This window comes from Lepisosteus platostomus, chromosome 5 (genome assembly GCF_059453375.1).
Source record: "Lepisosteus platostomus isolate fLepPlt1 chromosome 5, fLepPlt1.hap1, whole genome shotgun sequence".
In the NCBI taxonomy this organism is placed as follows: domain Eukaryota; kingdom Metazoa; phylum Chordata; class Actinopteri; order Semionotiformes; family Lepisosteidae; genus Lepisosteus; species Lepisosteus platostomus.
This window is the reverse complement of record NC_142615.1, coordinates 54,283,748-54,302,275: the sequence shown is the minus strand read 5'-3', so window position 1 is coordinate 54,302,275 and position 18,528 is coordinate 54,283,748. Positions and strand designations below refer to the sequence as shown.

Here is an 18,528-nt window from a genome sequence, read left to right as displayed (position 1 = left end):
TTTGTCCATCCTGCCCACTTCTGACACCAATGTAGCGTTTACAGGTTTTTCTCAGAACAAAGGACCAGTGGAGACGCGATTAACAAACCAAGCAATAGCTTTATTCTTTAACAACCACAAAACCAAACACAGGATATACATGCACATGAGGAGACTGACAGAACACGTACACATCTTTAGGGTGGTAATTACTTAACAACACGCTATACACTTATAAGACTACACAGGGCACTAGAACTACTAGGACATTATTTACACAGGTAGGGTCAGCCGCTGGTCACCGTGCTGACCCTCAGACTCTCCCCGGCTACAACTCCCAGCATGCCCAGCGGTACTATGCACGCCTAGGGGCGCTTCCTCCTCACCACCAGGCGAGGGCATTACAATATATATATATTTTTTCTCTGGTTCTCAGCAGTATCATTGGGCTGAACTCCAGTTAAATGCTTGTCTTAGAAAGATCAAAAGTGAGCGAGGGAAGATGGGTAGAGATTAATGGAAGTTATAAAGGCAATGGGTTGGCTCTGCTTAAGCTTTATTCAGACCTTATTAGGGCAAACTCTATGGGTCAATTGCATCGAACTGAAAGTAGCATACTAACAGGAGTTCAACCCGTGCTTAGAACGCAGATGCCGTCTAAACTTGTGCTCCACCTTAAGTCCAATTGCAACAAACTTTGCTGCTGTGCTTAGTCCGCAGTGCCGAACTTTACCTGTTCTCAATTGCAATGAACACAAAGTAACAACTGCAGCACTCCAGAGTAACTAAAGTAGCGGACTAATTTAAACTGTCTTCATATGGCTTAGCACCATACTCGGTGTAACGCAGGATTGCATTAGAAGGCTCCCAAATATAGTGGAAATAATCCGTTGCTTGGAAATGTATTGGAATATTAATTAAAATTGCTTTACACTCATACCATATTTATTAATAATGAAGTTTATTAATGTGTGTATTTACAGAAGTTTCATTTACTATTTATGTTTAATGTCAATCATTACTAGTAGCTGTGAGCTTTAAGATATGCTAGGAAGTGAAGAGAACAGAACAGAGCAAATGGTTATATAAATAGAGTGGGAGCTTTTAATATGTTCTATAAAATTTGGGAGTCAACTGAATAGATTTGCTAAGTATTTTATTGTGATGGGTCTCTGTATTTGTGGTTATCAGTGGAAAGCAGGGATAATAAGGAAATGGGTGGCATGTTAAAGAAAAAAACTTGGCTTCTTAAAAGTGATTATGACAGAAGAGACAGTGCACTGTGGTCCAATAATGACTGTGTTGAAACAGCCAGAGTGTGCTGCATGCCATGGAGATGGAAAAGGTAGCTCATCCCAGTCAATCGCAAGGTTGTGTAGGACTGCACATGACCTGATGATGATGGTGCTGGCTCTTGATGGACTGGTATACAAACCAAATGACAGCCAAGCAAAGCATTAGTTGTTTTACAATTCCGAAAGATTGTTCAAAGTGGCTTCTTGCATTTTTATGACTCCTGTTATAGTGCTTCTCTTGTAATGATGTAGGATTGTGCACAGGTGTCAGAAGATATAGTCATAAAGAATAACCACAGGCAAAACAACATGCCAGCTTGCTCTTCCCTACTTTGAAAGGAAGATATTGGAACTGATTAAAGAACTTAACTTGAAATGTAAGCTCCTACTGACACAGGAGAGAGAGTTCTGAAAAGTAAGCACAAGGCACACTGTGGATAAATAAATGTATTAATTTAAAAAAAGAAATACTGAGAAGGTCAGAGGAACAATAATTGTTGTATTTATTTGCTCAGGTAGTTTTATAAGTTTAACTCTAGTAAAGTTCTGTTAAAAATAAAACTGGTCATTAGTTGGCGTCTTTTGTAACGATTTAGCAATAGTGACATGTCGGCTTGTTCGACTGGAGTGTTAAACAAAATTAATACAGTAGCGTCCTGTCTCAAGTGTACAGCTACAGTTCTCGTTTGTTTCGTGACTACTTGCAATTGCATTAGTCTGTGTAAAAAAAGACTTCTGCAGCTCCAGTGGTGCGATCGAACTCATGCTGAGATTGAGTTCAAGCCTCACCTGGAGCAGTGTGGCCTATATCTTCAAATATTTAAACTAACTGACCAGTTTAGGTCCTGTTAAGTATTTGCTGGAGATCAGGTCTAAATTAACATGAAAGGAACAAGTAAAGGTTTGTTCCTTGTCAGACCTGAAGAAGGCTCCAAAGCTCAAACGTTGTTTGCTTCTCTTTTCAGCATGGAATAAAATTTTACTTGTTCCTATGCAGTCCACACATGCTGACACAGCTCCCTACTTAAATTACCATCAGCAATGGACCTCCAGCAGACCTATACACAAATATATGAGAGAGGTCTACTGAAACGAGAGGAGCACGATGGAGTACCGAAGACTTGAAAAAGCACTCACTTTTCTGTGTTTTTGTTGTTACCCAGATTTGTTTTTAATGTTCTTTTTCTCTTTGTTTTGAAGTTGTTCTGTTTTTTTTTTTCTTTTTTGTAGGTGTTAGACTACTACAGGGATTTACCTAGGTTCTATTAAGACTTCTTTTATCAAAACATATTTTATTAATAAAAGCGTGATTTCTTAATAATCAACTTTAATGTTATCTTTATTAGTAGCTGTATTACAGGTAATGCATGCACAGCCTTTATTATGCTATAGTGAATTTTCAGGTATCCCATGGCGGGAAGAGAACTGAAATTAAGGAAATACTTATTTAAAGGGGTCTTAAAGTCTTAAAAGTGTTCTGTCACATCTGGGTGTTAATTGAATAGATTTGTTGTATTATTTCATATGATTTGACTCTACACTTGTGTTTCTCAGGAGACAGCAGTAATATTGGGGATTTGCGGGTACAGATAATAAATTATACTATACAAGTGTAGAGGTTTGATGGGTTAACTGAGACAATTATTAATTGAAGCAGTAATCACGAGGTTGTTCGTTGTGGTTTTTAGAAAATCAATTGTCAGAACAACTAACAACGCACACACACGGGTTCAATACACGAGATACATTTATTCATATAAATTGTGCACCAAACATATACTAGTCTGCCTGGATACGAGCAGCAGACCTTACTGTGAGGGTTATCAATAAACAAAGTATATAATCTCGAAGAGATGCAAATACAAAGAGATAGACAACAGAGAATATATGTCAATATATATCGTTCGGTTACCAAATCGCTAATCAGTGTTATTACCCACTGTTACTCTAAACTCGGAAGTAAATACATTACTCATGAATTAAATTGATAACAACTTGTGTTGAGGTACAATTGAATTCTCGAGACGCAATGTAGAACATGGGGTTTACTTATCCACTGTGTATGGATTTGGAATTTCCCGGCACGAACACCAAACTAGCTGACAAGCTCTGTTGCAGCCTCGGTCCCAGCGGTTGTCCAATGGGCATTGTCCCGGCGTCCTCTGGCTACCGGCCAACCAGTCGAGGTGCAGCTCGGAGTAGGACGGGCGGAGGAATCTGACTGCGGCGCGCAGGGCAGTCGTTGCTCCGAGGGGATCTACCAGCAGTCTGGCTGGCTAGTAGAAAGTCTCTATGCACTATGCACTCTATGCAGTGTGACGGCTAGTCCTCACAAGTCACTCTTTTGCCCAGGAAGAATCTGGTTCGTTCCCGGTCCAGCGCTGCTTCTGAATAAGCTATTCAGGTTATCGACGAGGGTCCAACTGTGGGCTGCCGTTGATTAAGCGGAGCGTTCACGTTGGTAGAATTCTGAGTACGTACGGGATCCTCGGCCCCGCGCTTAGAACAAAGTCCAAGTCCCTTTGTAGACAACAGCCTTTGTCACGTGATTGTCTCTGAGGATGTGCGAAAATGGCCAAGGAGAGCCCTGATCTGAGCTTGCGCTCCCTTTTTGACCAAGACACAGATGTGTTCTGATTGGTTGAGAGTTTGGCGGGCATTGGAGACCCACATGGTGTTACCACACCCTGCCAGTCTCTGATTGGTTGATCAAGGTGAGATACGAGTCACTTACTCCTGACACTTAGGAATGCAGTCCAGATGTCCATTTGGCACTCCCTAGACAGATAGGCGCCAATGGATGACCATTGATCATGATAGCCAGGCTTATCTAAGTGCATCCCCGTTTGGGAGCTGTCCCTCATCAAAAGAAAACATCTTAAATCAGCCTGCATGAATACTTTCTCTGTGGCTGCACCACAGAGATGGAGAGTGAGATGGGGCCTCATTAAGGAAAGCACAGCAACGCTTAATTCTGTCTTATTACCAAGCATTGCTGCTACAACTGCTTAAATTCAAACTAAACAGGACTATGGGAATGAGATTTGATTTCGAACTGGGTTTTAAATAAATAGGACCGCTGCACTACATTGTGCTTTATGTAAGACAAAAGGTGGGCTTCCTGTGTTTTCGATAACTCAGTTATAAGAGCGGAGGAATATAGTGGAAACAGCTGGGAACTCTTTGTTCTCTGGTTTTAATCTGGCTGGAAGAAAGGTGTTTTTTATGTTCTTTAATCAAAAAGTGAAAATTTATCTTTCACTTAGTTGTCTTATTTTCTAGGCTTGTAGACTCCTCACTCTTCCTAAAAGAAAGTGCTGGAGATAAAGATACAGTAGTTGTCAGAAGTTAAGTTCAGTGGTAGAGCACATACAGGCTGTATGTGGTTGTTTTCAATCGCCGGCGTCTCCACTCTGGATTTCTTCCTAAGCGCGATATCTTTCCTTACTTGTGTGTGAATTTCAGCGCGACACATAAACCCTTTGTCTGTTTTATAAAGATTATATTTTAAATCAGTTAAAACAAAAAAGTACCAATTACATACACGTAGAAAACACATGTATCTAATTTGAAAATTTGGGCAATGTATTACTAGTAGTGGAGCTGAGCTCACAGAAGAGCAGTTGATATTGTTAAACCACGTATTATTTTTAAATGACGCTACTAAGCACTGGCACGGTGTTTGTGCAGTCCTACCCAAGCTTTCTATCAACTGGATGAGTCTCCTGTTCCATCTCCAATTCTTTCCGCACATTTCACCTGTTTCACCACCATTATCATTAGACTATAGCCACTAATACGAGAATACTGTTCTGAAAGACTGTCTTAAATAATAATGTTGAAAAGGGTAATGATAAGAGTTTTTTTCATTAAGGTAACCATACATTTGCCTGTATAGTACAACTTAGTATCTGTATCCGCAAATCCCCAATATTAATGCTGTCTCCTGAGAAACACAAGTGTAGAGTCAAATATTATTACAACAAATCTATTCAATTAACACCCCTATGTGACAGAACACATTTAAGACTTACACCCCTTTTAAATATGTATTTCCTTCAGTTCTCTCCCCGGGATACCTGAAAATTCATTATAGTATAATAAAGTCTGTGCATGCATTACCTGTAATACAGCTACTGATATAGATAACATTAAACTTCATTATTAAGATATTACACTTTTATTAATAAAATATGTATTGATAAAATTCCTTGTGAATAATTGTAGTGTCTGGAAAGCAATTGTTCATTACTTAATGACGATATTATTTCCACTACATTCAGGACAGTTCCAATGTAATCTATTGTTCCACTTCGTCTGCTTAGTCTCCTACTTTAGTAACATCTAATGGGGAGCAGCTGTTATTTTAGGTTTGTTGCAATTGAGAACAGGTTTGCTACAGAGCTGCTGACAAATTTCAGCAGCCAGTTTGTTGCAACTGACCCGTTGTAGCTACCAATCAGAAAAAAAAACAAACGCAACAACTTCAAAAGAGAAAGAACATTAAAAACAAATCTGGGGAACAACATAAACACAGAATCTAATGCGAGAGCTTTATCAAGTCTTCAGTGCTCCTCTTGTCTCAGTAGACCTCTCTCATATATTTGTGTACAGGTACACAGCTGATAGTAATTTAAGTAGGGAGCTGCATCACAGCATGCGTGGGCTGCAAATGGAAAAGTATAGGTTTATTCCATGCTGAAAATAGAAGTAAACACAACGTTTCAGCTGTGGAGCCTTCTTTGATTGTGACTCGAAATAAATCTTTACTTGTTCGTTTAATGTTAATTTATCTCCATCAAATACCTAATAATATCTAAACTTGACAGTTGCTTTCAGTAGCTAAAGACGCTGCTCCAGGTGAGGCTTGAACTCACAACCTCGGCATGACTCCGCTGTGCACTGCTGTATAAGTACCACGCGCTGACCGATTGCGCCACTGGAGCTGTGCAAGTTGTGCTCCTCATACAGACTGACGCTGCAGAAACACAGGGTGAAAACGGTTTCGGTTGTGGATCCATCTATACATGGGGAACACTAAAATAGCAAGGAAAATACAAGAAAAGAAACTGAAAGAATTGTGCTAACAGCAAAGGGGAACTGAGGGAGGTGGTCAGACAAGTAAATCAGCCTGGCAGATTATTTGTATCGACATTTTTTGAGTCAATCAGCAAACAGATTTCTCTTCATGTGCCTTAAACTGTGCAGTTTGTATCTTCGCTGTAGATAGGTTTCTTCAGAAGTCCAGTAAACTGACAATAATGGAGAACTAGCTGACGCACCCCGTCGTGAAGACCCTCTGTAAGGTGATTACACGTTTCAATTTCAAGTCGCCTCCTTTACACTCAATTGCAGCCCCGAAACTGAGAGAAAGCATGAGAAATGGCTTCAATTTCAATGTGAAAGTGCAGTACAGGCTCGATGGCTTCACATCTCCCATCAATCAAATAAAATTGCAGTAAAGCGATCTAAATATGACTCTTAAGTACTTGGAAAGATGATTATTTTGAGCGTGCCTCCAAGGGTCTGCTACGAGGCTTAAGTTAGCTTCTTATTCGCCAGCTTCTTATGCGTGTTTTTCGTTCCACCTTAAATGGTGCTGCTGTGATGTTATGTCGCCTTTCGCCTGTAGATGGCTCTCTTCGATCAGTACTAATCCGGCTGGAATACTGTAGACATCTTCACTGAAAAGGAATATCCAAATAAATAGCGACTGTCCAAATTATATTTTTGTATGGAATATATTTCAGAAAATCGCAAACCAATTTTAAAAACTCACCACAACACGGACTTACACTGGGAAAAGGTGACTGTACTTTCTGCTTATTGCTACGGCCTTCCCCCCGATTATGAAAATGTCTCACAGTTCTAACACCGACGTGTGAAAGACAATGTAACAGACTATCAAAATCCTGAAGTACAAGAAATTTTAATGCACCAGTTTTTTAAATATGACCCTCTGATCCTGGCATGTCAGTATACATTTCGAAAAAGTATGGCACCAATCGCACGAATTGCAATGGCACAAGTTGTTGAGAATATCACTGACCTTGCCGATATTTGCAGGGGATACGAATGTTTTGCACATGTTGAACTACAACACGTAAAAATTGAGCTTCTTAGTCAATATCACCGGGAATGTCCAATAATGACGAACATCAGTAGCTTCAAGGAAACTTTGACTCGCACATGGAGTTTCATCTTCAAATGGAGGGTGGGAGAATTTATTTGTACTCTCGTTGCTCATTAGCTAAACTATTTTAAAAATATGACACAGATTTGTTCGAGAAACTTGTAATCGCCTTAAAGAGAGTCTTCTTGAAGATGTGCACCAGCTAGCTCTCCACTGTCAATTGACAGGACTTTAGGAGAAACTGTTCTCATACAACCAACATACAAATTACACATCTTAAGGAACATGAAGAGAAATCCGTGTACTAAATAACATAAAATTGTCGCTGCAAATTATCACCAAGCTGTTTTATGTGACCACCTCTTTCCTACTTTGCAGCGAGCACAAATCTTTCTGTTTCTTCATCGCAATTTTACTGTCTCTTTCCCCCATGTGGAGATAGATCCACAGCTGAAACTTTAGGTCACTTCCTGTTACTCTGTCCGATTGAAAGAGCTGTATTAAAGGCACTCCCATCTCTGCAGGAAAGATATTGCTGCTCTCAACACAATATACTACAGCCAAATATAGCGATACTGTCACTGCCTGTGGGCCACGTGTTCCTGCTGGCAGTCTATTATGTCATGTTCATCCACACCCAGAAACATTACTTCATCGCTATTTTACTGTCCCCCATGTGGAGATGGATCCACAGCCGAAACTTCAGGTCAGTTCCTGTTACTCTGTCTGATTGAAAGAGCTGTATTAAAGGCACTCCCATCTCTGCAGGAAAGTTAATGCTGCTCTCAACACAATATACTGCAGCCAAATATAGCGATACTGTCACTGCCTGTGGGCCACGTGTTCCTGCTGTCAGTCTATAATGTCATGTTCATCTACACCCAGAAACATTACTGCTGGAGCACAAGAGTTATATAGGCGCAGTCCATAGAGCAAGAATCTCTTAATCTCAGAACTGTGGGTTCAGCCCCCACATTGGGTCCCTCTGTGTCAATTTGATCCCCCCAATCCTCCTAGCATGACCTGATGGCGTAACAGTGATACCCAGTACCCAGCGTAATTCAGCTTTCTTTCCACTTGATTCAGATTTTGATCTGAAATCATCGGCCGAACAAGAGTTTGTCTAAATCGAGGGAGATCTGCTCACAAGCAAGTATTAAACACTTCAGCATTTTCTGTTCGAATACCACAATTTGTCAAAACACTGCCGCTTCTTAAGCTAATAAGTAACGGTTTTTGAGCACGCATTGTATTGTTAATGCTTATATTAAAAAAGCATAAATTCACATAGTGGAATTTGGACTGAACAAAGTAGTCCAGCCCTTTTACAACATTACATACCCACTGATTAAAGCTTAAAACTACAGCAGCAGGAGTAACAATAATGGCAACAACATGTTTGGAGTTCGGCATTTCATTTATTCTGCGGAAACATCGTATTGGAATGAACTGCCCGAGATAAAAGAGCTGACTACACGCTTTAGATTTTTTTAAAGCGGCGTTGCTTTTCCAGGTTTTTCTGAAATTCCTCGCATTTGAGCCAGCACTAAAACATTTCATTCCCGTCGCTGAATACATCGTGGAAACGGTATTTGCAACGGAATGCTGTCACACATGAAACCTTTTTGTTATTCGGTTCTGAAGTTTGAAAATGAAAATAAAACGGGGGTCACTTCATAGGCTTGAAAGAAGTCCAAGCAGCATAAAAACCCGTGAATTCTCACAAAGGCTGCACCTTTCTTCTGCTGCTGTTATAAATAAGCCTTAAACATTTGAATGCATGCCTTACTGCTGCTAATCATATTCACGTGTTTACAAAGCTTTTTTCTGTCCGTTATGTTTTTGCTAAGCAGTTTCTCCGTTTTCCTCGTACTCCCAGTGTAAAGGCAGGTAAAAAAGACAGGGTAAAACGCCTGATTGTCGGGAGTGGGATTTGAACCCGTGCCTCTATTTGGAGATCGAAACACAAAGCTTAAAAGACACGAAGCTGTGAATTTACTGTTTTAAACCGCTTGACTATCCTGAAAAAATGGGTACTGATTGCACCAGTCGCATCCGATTTTCCGTAACTTTAGAACGATTGATACGACTGGACGAACACAATTTGTGGCGTTTAGCATGACATGGAAAACGGTACCGGAGCATTCGGGTCCGGACTACCAGACTCAGAAACAGTTTTTACCCCCGCACTATCAAACTATTAAACTCCCAGCCTCTCTCACTCTCTCCTCACCTCTCACCTATGATCTGAACCTCACAGTGCCTTCTTTCTTACCAAAAACCCAAACACACATTGAAAATCTACTTCTACCATACATGTCAAAAGCTCAATCCCCTCATTTCTATCCCTTTATTTCATTCTTTTGATGCATGTTTTTGCACATAACCTGTTACCTTTTTGTTGTTTTGCACACTGCCTGTTGTTGTTTTTTGCACATCGGCTGTTGTCTTTCTTTTGTTATACAATTGTATTGATGTTGTGTTTTTTTCTTTGTACTACTTATGTCCGAGAGCTAGCTAAATAGCATTTCGTTATACCATATACCTGTGTATGAGTATAATGACAATAAACTTGGACTTGAACTTGAACTTGACATAGTCTTGCAGGCAGTATATTATTTTATCGTTTACTCGTATAAAAAAACATGGTCTTCTCATTCCTAAGTCAGATTTTTAGTGCTTTCAAACGTTACTTCCAACCTGGACTGACAGCTCACCAGATCTGTTTGTGATCAGACCATGGAGTCGGGGGCTGTACTAAGCGCACGTTCCTTCCCAATACTGAAGCGATCATTCGGAAGGTGGGTGTGAAGAGAGATAAGCTTTGTCGACTTAAAAACAAGGCAGGATATGGAAGAATACTAATCACTGGCGAAAGTTATGTTCTCTTACTATTGAGATCCCTACATTGCGAGTTTTTTTAAGACTTTGAAACTAAAGGAAAGCGGTGACAAATGAAACAGGCACGGGTGGGGTTTGAACCCACGCTCTTCGGTTTACGAGACCGACGCCTTACCACTTGGCCACCGCGCCTTCGAGTAAGCATGGGAATAAGGTTGTTCAAATTATTTTTTTCTGAATCTGGTTTACATCGCCAAATGTAAACCGGAGGCAGCAACAACAATAAAAGGGATACTTGTCCTTAAACTCGGACGTGATGTTCTGCAGACGTGCACAATGTCCTGTTTTCTTGCAGTGTAGACATTTTGCTGTTCACGCTCCGCATTCATCTGCTTTGTGCGTTGTTAGTCCGCACCTGTAACATGTAATGTCAGCCGTCCCCTGTTCTTCTATTTCTCTAGCATGACTGTGTCCTGCTGCTCGGCTTTTGTTTGTAAAGTTTGAGCGAGCGCCCCGTTCAGTGTCACTTTGTCACTGTGGTCAGAAAGCATTCTTGATTCTGCTTGAGCTGCTTCATGAATTCTAGCGACTGTAAGAGCTCTTCTTAAAGTCAGGCCTTCCTCCTGCAGCAATTTATAGTCTCTTATGTGCACATTTTTCCACAAGTTGATCTCTTAACATGTCAGTTTTCAATACTCCAAAGTCAAAAGATTTAGCCACTTCTCTTAGTGCAGTCACAAAAGCATCAACAGATTCGTCCTGAGACTAAGTTCTCTGCCTAAATTTATGCCGTTCCAAAACCGCATCTTTTAAGTGCTCTTGATTAAACTATGCATAGAAAAACAGCACTACTGATTATTTTCATGGACCGATGCACACTTGTTCTGTACAACTCGAGTGATAAAGCCCTGTCTGCAAATATTGTAGAAGAAGGGCGCTGTATGCAGAGGTCTGAAACCTGCTCCACAGAAGAACTTTATCCAGAGGTGTTAAAGAAAATTGATTTATTTTCCTGACTGCAATGTATGGTGAAGCATAAAATCTAGCTGCATAAGTCTCTATTACGTGTCATTTATGAATGCGTTTCAAATAGCAGCCAGTGAAGGATTAACGCTTTTGGAGCATGTATTATGTTCTAAATACTCTTATTTAAATAAGCTTAAATTCGCATACTGTTATTTAGACATTGCAAACCAGTCTGACCTCATACAACATTCTGTGCCCGCTGAGTAGATCTTAAAGCAGCTTCAGCCAGAGTAGCAGTAATGGCAACACAGTGCTTGGAGTTCAGCTTTTCTTATTTCTTCTGCAGAACCACTGGTATCGGAATATACTGATCCGCATAAGAAGCGCTACCTGTTTCAGATAGTTTTTATTGAGCGCTGCTCTAAACTTTACATTTGCTCAGGCTTGTTTTCCCCATGAAAAAAGAGATTTCCTTAATTACATTTAACTTTTTTTTCCCTTATCATCAAGTAGAAATAAATAAAACATATCGTTCCATTTAAGAGCCACATGCAGGATGGCTGGTGGTCCAAGGCGTTGCGTTCAGGTTGTAGTTTCCCCTAGAGATGTTTGTTCAAATCCCACTTCTGACAAAGAAGTTAGAGTAGAAACGATAACATCCCTAAGTAGAAAACATCTCACATTTCATGTGTTTAATGTTAAGTGTCTTAGTGGTTGCCTCGGTGGTTGATGGCTCTTCTCTCTTGCAGGGTGATGGCAAACTTCTTGAGAAAGGGAGTCTCCTACGTAAGGCTGCTCTTCGTCAAGAGCGGAGACAAAAGGAACAGACTTCAAACCGACATTAATTACTGAGAGCAGGCGAAAATGTCTTTGGAAAAGAGGAAATGACTGCTGACCGTAAACAGAGCACCGGACAAGCGCTCCTCGTTAGTATAGTGCTGAGTACCCCTGTTTGTTGCGTGGGAGACCAGGGTATGTTTCTGTGACAGGGCACAGTGTCCACGTGGGTTCAATCCCCACTCTTGGTAGTGTTGTAATAAGTTTTAAGTGACAGAACACTTTGATGATTTCTCAGCACTCTATTTAAATATGAATTTACTAAATTTCAGTTCAGTTCTCTTCACTCCCACTCCCTGGCATAACTGAACTCTCACTATCGCATACTGAAGGCTTTACATGCATTAGCTGTGATACAGCTCCCCAATAAAGACGGAATCAAACAGTTTGTTCTGTTTCTCATGGTGATCCTCTTCTCGATCCAAATGAAATGTTTAATATGATGCCTCAAGAAAAAAAAAGGAGTGAATTTCCGCCTGTAATGATTGATGCCCCATCAAACATTTTGTAACATCCCCGGAAGTTTATAAAGTAGAATCCTGGTTTGTGGCTTAAATTCAAGGTAACCAAGACTAAGGAAACAAGTTGGAAACTTGATGTCGAACTGGAATTTAATCACCCAGAATATTTCACTACTTTGGGTAGTATGTGCCAGAGTGGAGTTCTTTAGATCCGTTTGACAGCTCAGTTGTGTCATGGAAATATAACTATCAAGGAAGCCACAAGAGAGAGTTCTCACCTGAGTAAGGTCTTTATTTCAATATTGCAATATTGGGAGCCCTGCTGCCACTTCGCCAAGTGCAACCAGAGACTCAATTTGTTACAAGCAGTACAGGGTTTTTATAAGACGTTGCGCTGTAAAAAAGTTCAGCACTTGGTCCCTTTCTAAAACTTCCCCTTTCTCTAAGAGAAAACAGATTACATCATAGAGCGAGAGAAGAAAAACTAGATTTGTTATTCAAAGCTTATCAGTTACTTTCAGCTAATTCTAATGACCCAGACAGCATATATTATTTTGGTACATTGTCTTCTAAACTAACCTAAACAGTGTACTTTGTTGACGAACTGTTTTCTAAAATTCTGCACGTACTGTAGCATAGCAGTTATATCCTTGAAATATTATCTAAAAGCACCAATATATTTTTTGTAAAGCTCTCTACATTTTTAAGAATCAATTAACTCATTAGATTTCCACTACAGTTGGTAGAGCGGAAAACTGTAGTGGGAACAGTAAGGAATCCTTAAGTCGCTGTTTTGACTCCAGCTGGAAGGAAGGTGCTTTTTGTGAACTTTAATCAAAGAGTTAAAATAGCGAATCTTTTTCACTCAGACGTTGATCAAAAGCTCAATAAACGATGAAGCAGAGGCTCTTGTTCCGAATTCAGCTAACATCTGATTGTCTTGTTTAGGCCAAGATCTGATCTTTGAATTAAGGGACTACTCTGTCTGATTTGTAATTCAAAAGTAGATACAAATGTCACTGTTTTCAAAGGATAGGTACTTAATTGGCTTTATGATTTGGTATTGATTTTGTATCGTTATATTATTAAGTTTGTGCTTTCTGTGTTTTCCATCGTATTGTGAACTACTTTTTTAAACAAATGCTTACAAAGGCAAACACAGCACACATCTGTTTATACCAGCGGTGAATTGTACATTTTTATTAAGTACAATCTACTGTATTTTTAGAAAAAAATGGCGTACTGTGCACGATATGTTGCAGAAACACAACCTGATATTTTCATAATTATTATTTTAATCATTTGACAAGTATGAGGTCCGGGATCCAAATCTTCAGTTCTGATTTTTTTTAAAGTGATATCTTCTCTTCCTCTCTTGGAAATCACAAGATGTGAGCAAATGTTTTTTGTTCTTTTTTTTTCACGTTGCGATCCAAAGAGCCTCAGACACACAGTCTGACAGAAACCAAACCAGAATGGATTCTGCTGGAGGCCGGACTGAGCTCATTCTCACTCCCTGTGCTGAAAACAGAATTATCTCTTCTCCGAACATCGTCTACAGCTGCTAGATATTGCTCTGCGTCCTACTGCTCCAGCAATTCCTTTGACCAAAGACAGATCACTTGTGTGCTTTTAACCTTCTTGTAGCTACAGGCTCTTTGATGGCTCATGCTGATCGTCCTCTGGATCCAAAAGAAAATTTTAAAGCTGATGCATTTTCGATTGTAATTTGCATCTAGCTACAACGTCCCTGGAAAAAATATTTTATTAGTTGTGTGCAATCGGTATCTTTTACTTTACAGATGGTAGTGGAAATAGTTTTTAAAATGTTTTCTAAAGAAGATTGTATTGCCAGGACCTGCCTTTAGCGCTCAGTAGCGATTACACTGTTGATATAGATGGAGAAGAAATGTAAGATGAATTGATGATCTAAGTTAAAATAGCCCTATCACGCCTCCTGTAACAGTGTTTGTATTCATAGCAAGTAATATTCTTTTTCAAACCCGAACGTTGCTTTTGCATTAAGTGTTACATAACAATTACCGGTTTCGGTAGCTTCTGAAGAGCGCACTTTTCCAAACTGAAGCCTATAAGAACATTATTCAAGATGCACCATGGCCCAGAATCGTGCATTGGGACAAGGATTAACATCAATTGAAAGAACTCGCAAATAAAAGATTTGACCGAAAAATTAAATGAGTAGGCAAGTATTAAAACAACACCATAACTTCTTGACTTCCAAACTCTTTCCTGGTTCAGGCCATGTAAAATGACATCATCAGTGGAGTCATGCCGAGGTTGTGAGTTTAAGCCTCACCTGGAGCAGCCTGGTTTTCTGTCTTGACAGGTAAACAGTGTTTTGTGTTATTTGCTAAATGGAGAGAGGATTCTGTGTTAATTGTGCTCCTCCTGGAAGAGGTCAAGATGAGATGTTCACGAGGCTGGTGGTAAATATCCTATCCAGGAATATTTTTTGTTCTTTATCGGGGAATATCGAATATCGGGGCTGTATAAAGGGGCTGTAGGGGGTCAGATCTATAGATGTAGTAAACACATCAGTGGAGACGGTGTGTCTGCTCTCTGTGAGAGAGACGGGCGGAAAGAATAATCTGTGGTCTGGGAAGAAGAGACCCTCTTTTGAAGAGCGGCGCTCCTCACGGAAGAGAATGAAAAAAATATTTTTCAGGGACGCTGATTTTTCTCTTTGGGGGAATTAATGTGTGACCTCGTGGCGCAATGGTAGCATGTCTAACTTCAGATCAGAAAGTTGTGAGTTCAAGTCATGTTGAGGTCAGCTGATGTGTTTGCAGGTGCTGCTGGTGCCGAACCTGGAAATTACACCACGCGGTTGGGTTTTATCTGTACACCACTTAGGTAATCTGAACAAAATAACAGAGCAGTACAGAACACGCAATAAGGAGCTTATGCAGCGAATAATCTTGAACACGATGAGAGAAAACTGCCCATCTGCGTAACATCATGTCCGACTTTAGAGACAGTAACATCAGAGAATGGAAGTTTCAGACCATGTTTTTGTTACAGGTTCAAGCAAACCTGAAAGTTAGGGAGTGTTTGGTCACTTTTGTATGAAAACGTGTCTGAAGCCTGTAATTATAATTCGCCCTTTTTTAATTGTGGTTGAAATCCACTCCTATGTACCAAGACCTTACAGTATATTCATGTTTACTTAAATGACTAACGCTATTGGACATTACTTGGTGTCTTTTTTTGTAATGATTTGCTATTTCATGCAGGAAAGAAAGGAACCCAGACCCAACGTTTGCTTTCAGGTGCAGTTCATTTACATACCGGACATCTATTTCTGAGGAGCCTGATTTAAATCACACAACCCCGGAAGAAGTCGAATCGATAATCTTGTAAACCGAAATAAGACGCGTTATCCATTAAACCACTAGCCCGTCACGTAAATGAATTGCACCATGGTGAGTTCAGTGCCGCTACTAGTAATACCCCACCCCCATCTTAAATTTCTAAGTGAGAAACGTGTTTTCTACATTTTTGTCAGTTTTAAAACTAGGAGTATACGGCACTCTGCACAGTGTACAAAGTAAATTATTTTCGCAGTAATTAATTTATTTACACGTGTATACTAAATATAGTAATAAATATAATAAATTAATTAATTACTGCGAAAATAATTTACTTCGTACACTGTGCAGAGTGCCGTATACTCCTAGTTTCGGCACACACGATATATACAGTAAAAAGCCTCAGGCACTGTGTTAGATGTGTTTTCAACATTATATATGCGTTTATTAATGTCGTCGATTTTACAGTTGCAATTCGACATTGATTATATGTCGCGGCGACGTATATATACGTATAGCCGTATTTCGCCATGAATATACGTATATTCGACGATATATATATATACGTATATTCGACGAATCACTGCCCACTGGGAATAGGTTTATTCCATGCTGAAAAGAGAAGAGAGAAAACATAGCTGTGAAACCTTCTTCAGGTTTGTTTTCTCTCTTCTCTTTTCAGCGTGGAATATACCTACAGTATTACTTGTTCCTTTGCAGATACGAATGCTGACGTAGCTACCCACCTGAATATATTAAACGCTTCATCTATATGATTAACATAATGTTCTCCTGAATAACTACTCGAAAGAAGCCGTAGCTCAGGTGTTAGAGAGATTTGAAATCGGATCGGTGGATTTAGAGTCCAGACTGCGAACCGACAGCTGACACAGGTCTTTTATAGAACAGTTTTGATTTTCTCTACTTTGTCCCCGTGACGTCATTGTCCTGCTCGCAGCCGAGCCCGACACACGATACTGTCTGGTTTCTGTCACTGGGCGGGTCTGTGTTGGTTCTAATGCCCCAGTATTATGACGGGGACACTAAACTGTAAACAGGTGCCGTCCTTCGGCTGAGACGTAAAACCGAGGTCCTGACTCTGTGGTCATTAAAAATCCCAGGTCGTCTCTTGAAAGAGTAGGGGTGTAACCCCGGCATCCTGGCCAAATTTCCCATTGACCCTTACCAGTCATGGCCTCCTAATAATCCCCATCTCTGAACTGACTTCATCCCTCTGCTCTCCTCCCCACTAATAGCTGATGTGTGGTGAGCGTTCTGGCGCACTATGGCTGCAGTTGCATCATCCAGGTGGGGCTACACATTGGTGGTGGTGGACGGGAGTCCCCATTACCTGTAAAGGGCTTTGAGTGGAGTGTCCAGAAAAGCGCTATATAAGTTTAAACAATAATAATTATAATTATTATTATTATTATGTAAAATGCAATAAAAATATCATGTTTGAATAATGTAAAAACTGATAAAGCTAATGCTTTTTTCAGGGCTATATCTACTTTTTAAAAAAAGGGAAGTCTGTCGCGATTGTGAAATTTGGAGAACATGCACCAGCGGGTGCCTTCACATCTCCAGCTTCAGTCTCGCCTGTAGCTGCAAGAAGGTTAAAAGCGCACAAGTGATTTGTCTTTGGTCAAAGGAATTGCTGGAGCAGTAGGACACAGAACAGTATCTAGCAGCTGTAGACGATGTTCGGAGAAGAGATAATTCTGTTTTCAGCACAGGGAGTGAGAATGAGCTCAGTCCGGCTCCCAGCAGAATCCATCCTGGTTTGGTTACTGTTAGACTGTGCATCTGAGGCTCTTTGGATCGCAACGTGAAAAAAAAAACAATTGTTCACATCGTGTGACTTCAACGAGAGGAAGGGAAGATATCATTTTTAAAAATATCAGGACTGAAGATTTGGATCCGGGACCTCATACTTATCAAATTATTAAAATAATAGTTATTAAAATATCAGATTGTGTTTCTGCAACATTTTGTGCACAGTACGCCATCTTTATCTAAAAATAAAACAACAGTCACAACGAAGCCTTTACACGCAGTCTGGGGTATTTTTCCCTTTTATATTTTTGCCACTTTATATCGAACCTGTTATACTCCCAAAAGTGCACAGTAGATTGTACTTAATAAAAATGTACAATTCACCGCTGGTATAAACAGATGTGTGCCGTGTCTGCCTTTGTAAGCATTTGTTTAAAAAAGTAGTTCACAATACGATAAAAACACATAAAGTACAAACTTAATAATACAACAATACAAAATCAATACCAAATCATAAAGCCAATTAAGTAGCTATCCTTTGAAAACAGAGAACACCTTTATATCTACAAAAAACTTGACATTTGTATGTATTTTTTAATTAAAAAGCAGACAGTGTAGTCCCTTAATTCAAAGATCAGATCTTGACCAAAACAAGACAATCAGACGTGAGGTGAATTCAGAACAGGAGCCTCTGCTTCGTCGTTTATTGAGCTTTTGTTCAACGCATGAATGAAACAGATTCACTATTTTAACTCTTTGATTAAACAAAGTACACAAAAGGTGCCATCCTTTGAGCCGGAATTGAACCAGCAACCTAAGGATTCCCTGCTATTACCCACTACAGTCCTCCACTTTACTAACTGATCTATCAAAGGGATGTCAGGAGCTGCTCTCTGTCACATACTGCCCAA

The 18,528-nt window shown here is 39.9% G+C and overlaps 1 protein-coding gene and 2 non-coding genes across 3 annotated transcripts in view; 1 reads left to right on the top strand and 2 right to left on the bottom strand.

The window, feature by feature from the left end:
• LOC148669375 (antigen WC1.1-like) overlaps window positions 1-18,528 on the top strand; it is a 590,051-nt gene that overhangs the window by 472,488 nt on the left and 99,035 nt on the right. The window lies entirely within an intron of this gene.
• On the bottom strand, window positions 6,127-6,220 carry trnai-uau (transfer RNA isoleucine (anticodon UAU)). Its single transcript has 2 exons — window positions 6,183-6,220; window positions 6,127-6,162 (listed from the first exon to the last, which is right to left on the bottom strand). It is a non-coding gene; the product is annotated as a tRNA-Ile (tRNA).
• Window positions 10,369-10,440, bottom strand: trnat-cgu (transfer RNA threonine (anticodon CGU)). Its single transcript has one exon. It is a non-coding gene; the product is annotated as a tRNA-Thr (tRNA).